This window comes from Camelus dromedarius, chromosome 1 (assembly GCF_036321535.1).
Source record: "Camelus dromedarius isolate mCamDro1 chromosome 1, mCamDro1.pat, whole genome shotgun sequence".
NCBI lineage: Eukaryota > Metazoa > Chordata > Mammalia > Artiodactyla > Camelidae > Camelus > Camelus dromedarius.
In genome coordinates this window covers 47,714,542-47,729,108 of record NC_087436.1, presented here as the reverse complement: position 1 = coordinate 47,729,108, position 14,567 = coordinate 47,714,542, and positions in this window count along the sequence as shown.

Here is a 14,567-nt window from a genome sequence, read left to right as displayed (position 1 = left end):
GCAAATAATTACATATTTTTAAAGTATAGCAAAAATGATCTAGATGGTAATAGCTATTACGAATTTGCCCTACTTTAGGCTTCTTCTTGTATCTTTCCCCTTCTATCAGAAAGAGAAGTGGCAGCAAGTATCATGGATAATTCAGAGTTAAGGAGACAAGGCAGAAGCTAAGGGTCTAGGAGCCTAGGGTGGTCCCAGGGAGTAGCATTAAAATAGCAAACCATGCTGACCATACTATTTCAGGATTCTACTGAGCAGGAGTGGCCCATTGGATAGAATGTGTGCTAGGAGTTGAGGGTCTGTTTTGTTGTGGATAAGCAACAGAGTCCCTGAAAATTACAATTTGGGAGGAAAAAAATTATCTGTAGAGATATTACCAAAGAGATAAACATCAAGCTCCAAGCTTGGCAGTATGACAGTATTCTGTAATCATAAGCACCTGAGTGTGGAAAGCGGCGATGGAAGTCAAGTACTGAGGCAACTGAATTGAGACAACAGTCCTAAGAATATGTACTGTAATTTTTAAACAATATTTATCCAAATCTTGTGCTATTTGCCTGGAATCTCTTACACTCTGCCGTTGCATTTGAATCATTTAAATTAATCATTTAAAGTTCAGGGAAATCTAGGGGGAAAATTATTTTTTCTAAGTTTACTCTGCTTATTAATTTACGTGTGCTTAGTATTTTATCACACTTCTTTCGATAAATACCAGAACCTTGGATGATTCCAGTATTAGAATGAAGATTCGTATCAGGAAACAGTTAAATGCTAGCTGTAGATTAGTCCATGGATATGGTCGTCTTTACTTCACCCAAGTCACTTCTTTACTCAGCAGTATTCTCCTTACATAGATAAGCATGTGAGTTCACTCTAGGATCAAGTCAAACTAACAATCTGTCATTTGACTGCTTCCTTCCTCTTTAAATATTACTCCTAAAATTTTTTCATTTTGATAAGTCTTTTCTGATAAAATGTCTTGGTAAGCCCTCTGTAATCATAAAAATATAACACTATCTCCAAGAGCCTATCACTTCCGAGACGCAATCACTCTTTCTGCTATTGTCATATATGAACTGCAAGCAGTGCCTGGCGTGGACTGTGAGGCCCTGAGGCATGGACCATGTCATCCCCCATGATTTTTTCGTTTTTTGGTTTGGGGGATTTTTTTATATATATATAGCACTGAGTACACAGCTTGTGCTCAACAAATGATAAATAACAATCATGAATTTCATTTGCAGATGGGATCATTTGAGAAATGAAATCTTTTCATATGAACTGGTCAACAAATTCTCCCTCTACTCAGGAAAAAATGTCCTAACCCCTCCCCCTGAATGCAGATTGGATTAGATATAGAGTTTATTCTCAGGCACATATCCTAGAGTACATCAGGTTACTAAAATAAAAGTCAGCAATAGTGGAATATTCCTGGGAATGATGGTACATTTTGTGATAACAGCAAATATACAAATACAGGAAATACATTTGAGCACATTCCCACAATTCCAGACCAGGAGGTGGTCAGATGTCCAGAGTCAATTAGCCACAAACACCCTCTATTAAAAGACACACAAAGTACAGGTTCCTGATATTGACTAGTTCAGTCAGCCTAGTGAAACATCACATTGCTTGTTTTTTTAAAACTCATTGAATTAATGTAATGTGAATTTATTAAGTGCCTGTTATATGTCCACACTATTTTAGCAATAATGACATGTAGATTAATAACACCCATGTCTTTACCCAAAAGAGTCCACAATTTTATGGGGTAGGCAGATGTGTAAATAGTTACAATAGAGGATGGTGAGATAGATGTCCACATAGCAATATGTACAAGGTACCATGAAAGCACAGAGGAGGAAATACTAAGTTTTGTTGATTTCTAGATTTTTAAAGATATTCTCCCCAGACTGAAGTACCTACTTTACAAAAAGTTATATTCCCATCAACTTTAATACAACATGAATATGTATCTTTTCTTACGTCCTCAAAACACTATAATTCTGTTTATTGCTTTCTTTTCTCCTTGTAAACTTCTCATGGGAAAGAACAGTCTTACTTATAAGAATTAAGCTACTACGATCTTTTACCAAGATCATTACACAAACTGGCCTCACTGCTTCTGCTCTTACGCCCAATTCATTCTGTTTTCAATGTAGCCTGTAGAGAGATCCTATTTAAACAGACATAGGATCATGCCATCTTTCTACTAAAACCCTCCAGTGGTTTTACATCTCACTTGAAGTAAAAGCCAAAGTACTTACAATAGCAAATCAATCCGTCAACCACCAAACAATCCCACATCACCAACCCTACCCCCCATCTCAGTCCTACTGCTCTTCCCTTCACACACTCTACTCTCACTCACTGCTCTCCTTTGAAAACGATGCTGATCGCTGCTCTGAACTGAGGTCCTTGTACTTGCCATCTCTCTGGCTCAAGTTCTCTTCACATACCGCTCAGTCTCTCACCTCCCCTCACTCCATTCATGTATTTACTCAGACATCATCTTCTCAGTGAAGACTTCTATGGACAGTATATTTAAAATTCCACCCCTCCCTTACTGCCTATACCCTCCCCTCCTTTATTTTACTCCATAGCATATAACACTTTTAAACACACATTATATTTTTCTCACTTATCTTACTTCCTCTTACCTTATCTTATTTACTATAGGTCTTCCTCACTCTCCCACAACCACGCAAGTGGAGAATGAGTCCCAGAAGCTCAAAGATTTTCATTTGTCTGATTCATTGTTTTCACTCCTATATGGCAACCAATAGATTTATGTTTAATGTATTATACATTGACTTATGGATTTATTTGTGTAATTTAAGATTTGTCTTCCTATTAGGCTGTAAGGTTCATAAGAAAGGGACAACGTCTATTTTGCTCACCAGTGAATTTTTAATACCTAACACTGTCCTTGACTAGGAAATCATTTAAATATCATTTACCAGTAAACTAATGATACATATATTTATTATGAATGATATGCTTATTATGAATTATTTCAAAAGACATTTATAAAACCCACCACCTTGAAACTGACTTACAAATATGCAACTGTGAATCAAATCAATTATTTGATAAAAGTAGTAATAGCATAATATAATGTAAAAGAGTGTATCATATAAAAACCACTTAACCATTTAAAATAAAACATTCAAAAATAAACTGAATCTTATAACACTGGGTGAAAATACACACATTATGATATCTGTCTTGAAAAATATAAAGCTTGTCAAACAACTCTACTTATTATTAAGAAAGATATGCATATGCAGAAAAAAGGAAGAAAGAAATGCATGAGAACAATTAATACCAAATTCAGGAGAGTATATACCTCTACAGGGGAAGCGGGCTGCAATTAGGAAAAGGCACATGAGGGATTTTGACTGGGTTTGTAATGTTTCCTTTGGATAAGCCAGCTGTGGATACGTGGCTGCTCATTACAGTATTCTTTATGCATTTTGGTCTCTCTGAAATTGTTCCAAATAAAGAAAAACACAAATAAACACGTAAAATACACTGCCTACAACCCAAGAGGAGCTTTCAACTATCCCATGTTCTTCCTTTGCTATACTACCTGAGCAAGCTCTTCCATGTTTCTTGAGAAGCATGATGACTGGCAATGCTTAGGCCGCTTGTTCTCCAAGTTTTACCTCTTTCTGCTGTGCCCTGAATCCTCACTGGTGTTAACACCAGTACACAGAAAAGATGTTTACTTGCTAACTGGTTTTTATTCTTTATATTCAGCTGTAATTATCTAATGTTTTCCCACTCTATAGTAGCTGGAATTAAAGAGAAATTAGAAATATGGCTAAATTTCTTTCATCTATGTATCCAAAAAATGATTTGCCCTTAGGAAATCGCTAGGGAATACAGTTTTCAGCACAAGTAAAATTTCTTCTTTGGGAGCTAGCCGGTACCACCCTTGGCTATTTGTAGTTCTTTACCTCTCAATATTCATGTCCTGAAGAATATGTAAAGGGGAAAATACTCTTGCAACATTTCTGGCACTGAGATTGAAAATGCCAATAAAAATTTTTAATGTTATTAATTCTTTTATGTCCCTGAAAGGCCCTAGTGTGATATTATAAAATCACAACCTGAAAAGCCTAAACAAGACTTAGAAATGAACCCTCTCATTTTACAGAGAAAAAAAAAAAAAAAAAAAAAAACCACATATCTAAGTACTTCAGAGTTCGTACCAGAACCGAAGTTTCCCAAATTCTGGTCTGATGTTCCTAGCACTGTTCCCAGAAAATGTAGGGTCTAGTGATAATTCTCATAGAAGGGAAGAAAAGGAGCTAATACTGTTTGAGAATTCTGCTGGCTCTTGCTAGGCACTTTAAAGGCACCATCTTTTTTAATTCTCACAACAGCTTTATGAGGTAGAATTATAATTCCATTTTCCTGAGGAGCCAGCTGGGACTCAGAGCGGTAATGTCACTTGCCTCAGTTCCCATAAAGTAACAAGTGACTGAACAGAAGCCGGGCAGGATTTGTGTAAGTCCGAAGCTGGCTTGGTGCACTCTGCCTGCCCCTTTAAATAGTACTGGTGCATGAGAGGAATAGTCCATATCATGCAGCCTTAACAGGGGCAGTATTCCCCTAAGGGAACAAAAATTTTTTGCTACAATATGGTCCTCCAAAGGGTTACAGTACCTATAAACATATATTACAATTTCATGGGGAAAAGAGCAATCAAAAAAAAAAATCTAAACTATCTCCTTAATGGAGTAATAATGGGGTGGGAGAAGGTTAAGAAACTCTCCTCTGTATTGTTGAAGAACAAAAATGCAAGTCAATTTTTAAGTCATTTTTCCAACTCAGGTATAAACTCAAAATCAGGATGCCTATTTCTCAATTCTATGAAATGTATATTTTAAACATCATTGGTTCTTTTAAAAGCCACAAGCTTTCTGCTAGTTAAAGCATGAGTTTCAGAGCCAAGCAGACTTATCAAGTTGGCAAATCAGTTCAAATATTCACAAGTTTTGCAATTACTTGAACTTTCTTAGTTTCGTGTTATAGGACCATTAAAATAATTAGCTGCTATAGCATGTGAAGTGCCCAACAAATAGTAAACTTTCACTCAATGTGACTCCCTTCCCCACATTTGGTTATTAATTTCTCTGAATAGTAAATCTCTACAAGAGGAACAAGAATTGGTTAAAATTGGTTAAAATAAAGGTTTTTTAGGGAAAGAACTGAATATTTTGACCACTATAGGATTATGCAGTTTTCAAGTGGCTGAGATTTAGCATTCAAGCATTTAGAAAAGTAGGAGAGGGTTCCATAGCAGCAGGTTTGTTGGAGTATTTTGAAGGAAGAATACTTTAAGCGGCCTGTGACAGAGGGGGGAAAAAAGGTTATATTTACTTCAGTCACAACCTTCAGTGGTCAGAAGAGCCTGTCCAAATCATAAAAGATAAGTATCTTAAAGGAATAAAATGAAGGGGCAGCAGATAGACTGGGTGCTACAGTGATAGAAAACTGATGCGATTTAAGTTTCTGAAATTGTGATGTAGCAAAATATGCCTCAATGCAACCATTTCAATTCCAACACATTTTAAATGGAGGATTGTATTTCCCTTCCATTGTGCCAGCTTAAAAACATGACAATGAGGGTTGTAATCTTTATAATTGCTCGTATTTAATATTTCACCTCTCCTTCCATGATAGGTGATATGATAACTAAAGATAATTCTGTGCCTCAAGCCAGATTCCCTAAGGATTTTTTTTAATTCAAATAAATATATTATCCTATATGTATTGCCAAAAAAACTTTACTAATAAATTTCACATTTCAAAGAACTTATTTACACATAAATTAATATCAATACTCATGTTTATTTTTGTAGATTAATATAATCCCTTTAGTTTCTCCTTTAATAATTTATTAAAAAGTAACATATCAGTTAGAAAGGATTGTACAAACAATGCAATGTAAAAAATTCATATATACATATAGAATGTGTATTTTTAATGAAGAATAAACATGTGTGCATTTTTGTGTATGCCGATCCACCTAAATCTGATGTATTTGCAGTCTTGCTCTGTTTTATCACACAGGGCATTACAAATGGGGAGAGTTTGTTTCTCCAGCAAGAAAATATCACTTTAATCATCTACTTATCACCACTCTACAGAAGCAGCAATTCAGAAATACACTAATAAAATTACAAAACAGTGAATCAAGAGCTGAGCTACTAAGTAAAAAGATGATGTAAAATTTGAAGTTATGTTTCTTTTTGTCAGTAAGAAAAGAAATCATCAATCTAGTGAATATGCAGCCATTGGTTGCAATGATTTAAGAACAAATAAGTTTGTCCGTGGGGTTTTAATTATCCTGATCTTTGGCTTTCTTAATTTTAACTAGAAAAAGAAAAAATAAATTTTTTCATCAGAGAAGTAGATGGGGCTCAGACTGCTTTCAGAGCAGTAATGCACTATGGTGTTCATTTCAAGGTACCAGATCCAGTTCCAAAGGTCAAGGTCATACTGCCCATTATGTTGGAGGAATTAAACCCTTCTGGTCCCAAAGTGGTAAAAGAAAAAGCAGGGTTCCATTCTTTGCTCATATTTTTTAAACAATTTGAAAATATTACTAGAAGCTGATCATCATGTTAAACTTAAAAATATCAAAAACTTTTCTCACACTATGTCTCCCTTCACTTCCAAAATGCCTTCCTATGTATTTTCAAATATCCTTCCTGGGTTTTACATTGTGTCTGGACTTCGGACTAATTATGGTATTGAGTGCCCTGAATAGGCTATTTTGCTTCATTGTGTTACAGTTATATTGCAGGACCAATTACACTATGTCAATGCAATTTTCCACATAGTGTTGACAGCTATTGATACTGTGGCTCAGAGGCTGTGGAAATGGGCAAAGTCTCAGTTGGGAGATTATCTTCTTTCTCCCTTTTGCTTAAATGAATCAGCTTGTTTCCTTTCCTTTTAGCTGCCTATTTTCAACCTTCTGTTTAGTATTCAGTGGAATTGAACCATCATCTTAATAACCAGGACTAGGAAAAAAAGGACCTATTCAGATGAAATGATAATTCTACTAAAGAACATGCAACAAATCCACATGTAACTGTCCTCATTATTTTCTCATATCTCAGAACTTGTATAAACTCTTATAAAGTCTGGAGGTCTTGGTTTTGTTTATTTGGTATAAAATATATGGTCAACTTACCTATACATGAAAAGCAAAATACAACACATAACTTTGCACAGACCACAGAAATGAGAAAACAGCATTACAAAACTTTTAAAGGTCAATTTATTTTGAAAGAATTTATGAGAATTATTATACTATATTTTCAAATAAGCATGCCTACAAATTTTCAAGTTTGAGATTTATAGTCAAATAATTTCCATTTATAAATACAAACGTAGCAATCAAAATATATTTAACATTGCATGGCATCATAAAAGTTACTTTACAAAAAAAAAAAAAAAGGAGCTATTTATAAACCTAAAACAGTAATGCTAGGATCTATAGAAAACAAATCTGTGCTCCTATTACAGAAAGAGTTGGGTCTTTCTTCTTTGATCTCAGAAATTCCTCCAGAATTTACATAACAGAGCTTAGACATGATCAATAACCTAAACAGGGTTTAAAATCTAGTGTTCCAAAATATACAGTTATACTCAATGTCTACATATATTCTCATAAACTTTCCTAGACTTCAGATGAATCATCAGAATCAAAACCCAGAAAACCTTCATTCAACAACAACAACCAAGTGCCAGCTACTGATTTGAAGCTTAGTGTGAAAAGGTGCCTGAATGCACTTTTGCTTCCTATCTGGGGTACAGTGGGGATATACTAGGGTAATTCAAGGTGTGAGGGAAGAGATGCAACTTGTTTTATTCATGTCTTCTCTATATTCTGCATCATTTGGCTTGCAACTTTATGAAACGTTTTAAATTTCTTTCTTTCCAATTCACTTTAGAACTTACTTGAAAGAAGTCAGTTTTGACCTTCCAGATATCCTGGAAAACACCATCAGATTGATATTACCACTTGTAATTTTTCACACTACATGGAAACAAAGTATAGACTCATTCTGAACCACAGAAGCAAATGTTCTGCAGCAACAAATGAAGCAAAAATATAGAGGTAAGTCAGAATGACAGGTTAACCTGGTTTAGAAGGTGCCTCTGGGAAAGAAGTATGAACTGGGAGATAGCTTGATTTCTGAAAACTCTAGAATTAGAAGATGTAAAAGATTCAGTGAGTGAAAAACATCCTGGGGTCCAATCCTCTATCAAATATTCATCTTCAGTCCTCCTTACGAAGAACTCCATTCCCATGAGAGAGATATATAGGAAACAGGAAATGAGATTATTATGATCACTTTGGGTTGATTTGCTTTTCTTGTGTACTAAAGGGTCTGTGCTTCTTTAGAACACGCCATGAAAAATAGGCAAGAGAATATAGAAACTGAAAATGCAATCTACAGACACAACTATTTTAAAAGGAAACGTTAGCCTGATTCTTCTCTAAGGATCAATAGACGTTTAGTACCATGTAATAGAATCCAAAAGGAAAACTGGCGTCCCTCAAAAGTCTCAGCTACACGAACATGTGTTACTAGCCTATTATATCACTCCCCTCTATATCTCAAAAGGATCCCTTTTTCCATTATCTCTTTCAACAAGTATTTGTTCCATGCCTGCTGTGTAACAGGAGGTGCTTTACTCACTAAGAACACAGCAGCAAATAGGAGGACGTAACCACGCAAAGATCACAGACAAGAGCATTCCATGCAACAGGGACAGTTAGTACAAGGCCCTAAAGTGGGAACACATCTGGTCTGTTCAACATGGTTGGAGAGTGAGGAACAAGGAAAGAAGAGTGCAAAATAAAGTACGAAGAAATAAGCAAGGACCAGAACATGGGGTACTCTACAAGTTAGGTCAAGAAATTTGGGTTTCATTAACTATGATATTTGGTGTTTTTAAAAGATCATTCTGGCTACTGTGAATAATGAATCATGGAGAAACAAGAAGAGAAATCAGTGCAATCTGTTACTGTAGGGCAATGAAAAGTGATGGTTGGTTAATAATAGAGATAGAAATGAGTAGATGAAATGAAGATATACTTGGGAAGTGGGCTCTATAGGACTAAAATGAAGACCTGGAAAAAAGGAACAAGGAATGGAAAGTAATCGAGAATAACTCCTAGATTTTGTCTTGAGTAGTTAGATGGAAAATGTTGCCATTTTCTGAGAAGGAAGTCCAGGAATGAAAGATTGATTGACCAAAGATGAAATAAACTAGTCTGCTAAAAGGAAGCACTTCTTCCATTCTTCTAAATTCCTTATGAGACTAAGTTACTGAGAATAACATTGCAAAATGTTATACATTAAACTTTTTTCCTTTTCCTTTTCCAAGACCTTCAAGTCTTCCAGCCCAAGTTCTTAGATCTATTTGCTATAATCTTGTTGATACCTATGACAATAAGAGAATGAATCCTCCCTTCTAAAGATGAGAACACCAAAAGGGTTCATACTGAGTCAAATGAAATTTGAAGGAAAGATTACACTGGATTTCACAAACCAGCATATAGTAATGTTTCTTTCTAGTTTGTTTCCATTTTTTTAAATTATGTATATCCAATATAGCATTAAAAACATTACAGGGCATCTATATGACTTTTGCTAAATAAAAGAATATCTCATCTCCAAAGAGCAGTCTCTAATTTTACATAAATAGCCACATTATTGGGTTGACATCACAGCACTGGGCACAAATTAGTTTTCTTAATAAAAGAGATAATAACACATCAAGGAGTTTATCTTTCTTTTGCGATTTCAAGATAATCTGAAAATAGGCATTTACAGAAAAAATGTAGTTCAGAAAGCAGCTCTTACCCAGAGATGCTAAGCATCCAAGTAGGGTCCATGAAGTCTGAACAATACATCACTAGCAGGATACTTAAGGCCTCTCCAGAGCTTGTACTGTTAGTCATTTTGTCAGAGAAACTGGCAAAACAGATTATCTTTTCATCAATACCAGATGGAGCAGGAAAGATCCTCATTAATCTACGTCCAATGATTTCAGATATGGACTTTGCCCAAATCAACTTCAACTGAATTTTCAATCTAAACAACATATAACTACTATGTGATGGATGGTTATGCCAACTGAAGTACCATATTTCCAAAAACGTTTGAGCAGAAAGGAGCTAATTGTTTTTCTGGGAAAAGAAAAGGAAGTCCTTTCAATTGTCATGGAAGTCTTTATAAACCAGAGACAATCAGAGGCCATAATTTCATTTTGTCTTAATGCCATTTCTACCTGTATGCTCCTACCTCACCCACCAGCATGGACCTCTATATCATAGGGACCCTAGTATTGGCTACTTATCAAGGACAGCTCCCTTGCACTGTTTATTCTTCCCCCTAGATGTGCATAAGGCTAGTTTCTTTTCTTCTGTCAGATTTCAACTCAAATGTTCTCTCCTCACAGAAATCTTTCCAGATCACCTGTGTTTACTTGATAACCAAAACTTCATGAAAACCCAATATGCAATGGCTCAAGCACAAAAGGATTTTATTTCACTTCTACTGAATACTCCAGACAATCTCGTGAGTTGCAGCCAGGGAAGGAGGCTTTGCTCCACACAGTCATTCAGGGACCCAGGCTGATGTTAGCTCTGTCATTTTTAACACATAACTTCCAAGATTGTTCCAGTCACTCTGTTCATCGTTATGATCTTCCAGCCCACAAGAAGAAACAAAAAGCATTAAAAAGCATATGAGCCAGGCCTGGAAGTGTTACCCTTCACTTCTGCCCTTGAACTAATGGAAAGTACCCAAATGGCCACTACAGTATTTACTGTCATATTTTAAATTTAGAAACTTAGTGTAGTTGGGAAACCATGGACCAGCTTTGGTAGAAGAAAAGGAGAATGAACTTTGACGAACAGCTAGTAGTGCCTACTACACCACACTAGTTTTAAGTCATATCTATTAATATTCTGTCTTTCCCACATATATAAGATCATTAAGATTTTTGTCTGTTTTGCTCCTATCACAATGGTCAACATTAGAATAGAGCTTGGCATCTAATAGATGATTAGACAATATTTGTTGGCTGACTGATTTACCAGGCCAATGTCTCTAAAGACTCCTGTGCAGTGAGACCTAGGTATTTTGTTGGTACAACTTCTCATGTCCAAGGATTACTTTCAGAAGTAATTACATCCATCTCCTCTTTGTGTCCTTTTAGAATTATCAAATGATAGTAAGAACAATTTCTAATATGTACTGAGTAGCAGCCATGTGCCATACAACACTAAATCTTTCACACGTGTTGTCTCATTAAGCCTTCACAATTACTCCAGGAGGTAGATACTCTTTTATAAATGAAGAAAGTGACACTTAGAAAAGCTAAGTAATTTGCTCAAGCTCCACAGTGAAAAAGATAACAGAACCGGGACTAAAATCTTGCTTTAGAGCTCGATCTCCAGAGCCTAAGGTTTTTCATCAGGCTGACATCTGAAAAATTATGTATTCTTTGAAAGCAGTGGTTCTCAAATGGGGGCAATTTTGGCAATTTCTGGTAACAGTTTTGATTGTCATGAACAGGATAAGGGAATTATCATCGACATCTAATGCGTGGAGATCAAAGATGCTGCTAAACATCCTACAGTTGCATGACCCCCACACACAACAAAGAATTATTCAGCTCAAAACGTCAGTAGAGCCAAAGTTGAGAAACCCTTACTTAGAGGGACATGCTGTTAGTCAATGACATGTGGTTTTGAACAAATCATAGCAATTACTCTTATTCTGATCTTCTCAAAGATTATTTTTACCCCACTTAAAAACCCTTTTCAACATTGTACCAGTCTATGTCATCATTCACTACTTCTTTTCACATTTCAGCTTCTAATTTCAATTTTTTCCTGGAAATTTTATTCATTATCTCTTTCAAACTTGAGTTGTCTTTTGCAACAGCTTAGCAAAGTCTAGAGTTTTTCATCCTGACACCTTCCAACATCCTATCTCCTATGACACCCCCTTCTACAGGTTAAGAACCTTTGTAATAACCTCCCCAAGGCAGACCTAAACCAAATGTTTACATAGCTCCCCCTCCCCCAATAACTTACCAAATATACTTATCTCATTTGAGGCTGCTGTGTTCTCTTGAATCCAGCTGGGATTTTAATGACCTAATGTGCCTAATGTAAATCCTCCTATTTTATTTTGTAAAAAATGAAAAGAGCAAGCTAATAGCAAAGCCAAGATGAAACACAAGGCCCTCTGACTCCTAGTATACCATTATTTTTTTAAGATACCACACTGACTCATATCTGACAGAATGTCCATATGCATTCACATTTGCTAGTATTAATGCTTTTAATCTATCTAGAGCTAACAGTAAAATTACAGGAACCTGCTAATTTCTAAGTAAGTTGTTTGGTCTAATTTGCTCTGTATATTTGTATATTTGCTCAAATACTAAATACATTTTAAGATACTATTTCTAGAACTTAAAACTACTGATTTTTACATGTCAGATTGCCTCTTCACTTTGTAGCCAAACAGTACAAATCTGGCCTCTACAAATTGTAATTAGAAAGTTTTATTTTAAAGATAGCAGCAGTGAGTAAGCTTGCTAATTACAAAGAACACAAAGAAACTCTAGAATTCAGAGGAAAGGACCATGAGAATTCTCATCTCTTCTTTGACCTGCTACCCAGCTTTGATTTTAACTTAAACTGATTCTCGGGAAGAATGACAGGATGGAAGCAAGAGACGGGTACTGAGGATGATGCAAGGAAAAAAATTGCAGATGGAAAGATCGATCTACAGAAAAACAGAGGGGAACCAATCTAAGCAAATAGCCCTGAAATGTACACTTACCATCACCAAACCCAGGGTTTCCAGGTGTTTTCTTTTCTTTTCCTACAGAGACAAGATTGTCAGGATGTCAAGCACCTAATTGAACTCTGCCGCACTGCACTGTGAATTCCAAGGCTACATGTGTCATTCTGTCCATGTGTTTCTAATTTAACATGCTCTTTCTCTCCAGATAGCTTTACAAATAGCTAAGCACACTTAATGTGGTGACCCAACCAGGAAGGATGTGTCAGACTGCTAACTCTGGTGCTCCTTTCAAATGATTGTCTGGACAGGCAAAACATGACCAGCAATTGTTCCTTGCCAGGGATTTTCATGGCAGTAAGCCGTCTAATCTGGATATGATCTTTCTTATGACCTTGGCTGCTGTTTCACTGTAATTTTCTTAGACCTACAGGTAAAATCTAGGCATTCTCATGAATATGGAATTTTTATGGAAATGAACATCAAATATGGAATGTAAGCTTTTGTAGAATAATGAAGAAGCAACAGATGTGGAGAAGCAAGAATGGAAAAACAAGAGGAACCAGATGGTTAACACCCTCATGAAAAATGGATATGTGATGTAGCCCAAGCACCCTCAGTAGACATGGAAATACCGTATTTCCATTTTTATTCTAGCTCCTTGCCACTCTACTGTAATGCTGACTCTGGGACTTCTACAACACCAGAGTGTCATATTTGTCATGGAACACTGAGCCACACAATTAAAGAATAGAACCATGAAGTCACACTAGATCTAAATGATTTTTTTGAGTCTGATGAGAATAGGAACAAAGAAAAAGAGGAGGGGGGAAAAAAAAACCTCTTAAGATGTTGCCAATACAAAGAATGGCAAAAGTCAGAAAGATAAAAGCAGAGTGATAATTAGATATAAAAACATCCCATAGAAGTGAAAACAGTTCAATAACAGTAAATTAACATTAAAGAGTCTGCTTGTAATTAAGTTAATATTTCCTCCCCACAAATTTTGTCAGGTACACCTCTACTAATGTATGCAAATACAAATGCCTTATGGATATTAAACTATGATATACAAATTTTATGTGCACAGTATATAATTCAAGATATAATTTTTTGTACTAAAGCCATTCAGTGCAGTTTATCATAATCCAGACTAAGAGACATTACATCCTGTGCCTATAGTCAAAGTCTCAGAAACATCCCACATATGCCAAAGTTCCATAGAGACCTAAATAAACAATAACTGAAAGGAGGACTAAAAAGAAGAAATAAAAACAAAATAGCCTTAACACTTACTTGTGGTTTCTTCCCCAAGCCAGTTTCTTTAATGTGAAGAGAGAACTTATGTATTTAAAAGGAAGAGAAATAAATGGAGAGGGGAGAAGTGGATTTTACTCCAGTTGTGATTGATCCTAGACTAAAGGACATGATGAGGTATTAATTTGTATGACAGTTCTAGTGAAGAGACTATTTGATGCACTGGTAATTCTAGGTTATCAAATATACTTCTGGTAAATTTATATCTAACTGCAACCAGTTTCTTGTCTGTAAAATGAATGTAAATAGCCTTCCTCACTTGTTTTAGTGAATTTTACACTAGCTTATTACACTAAGATTATTAAACACTTAAAAACTCTTTGAATACAACTGTTCCATAGAAATACAAAGGATCATAAAAGACTACTATGAACAATTATATGCCAACAA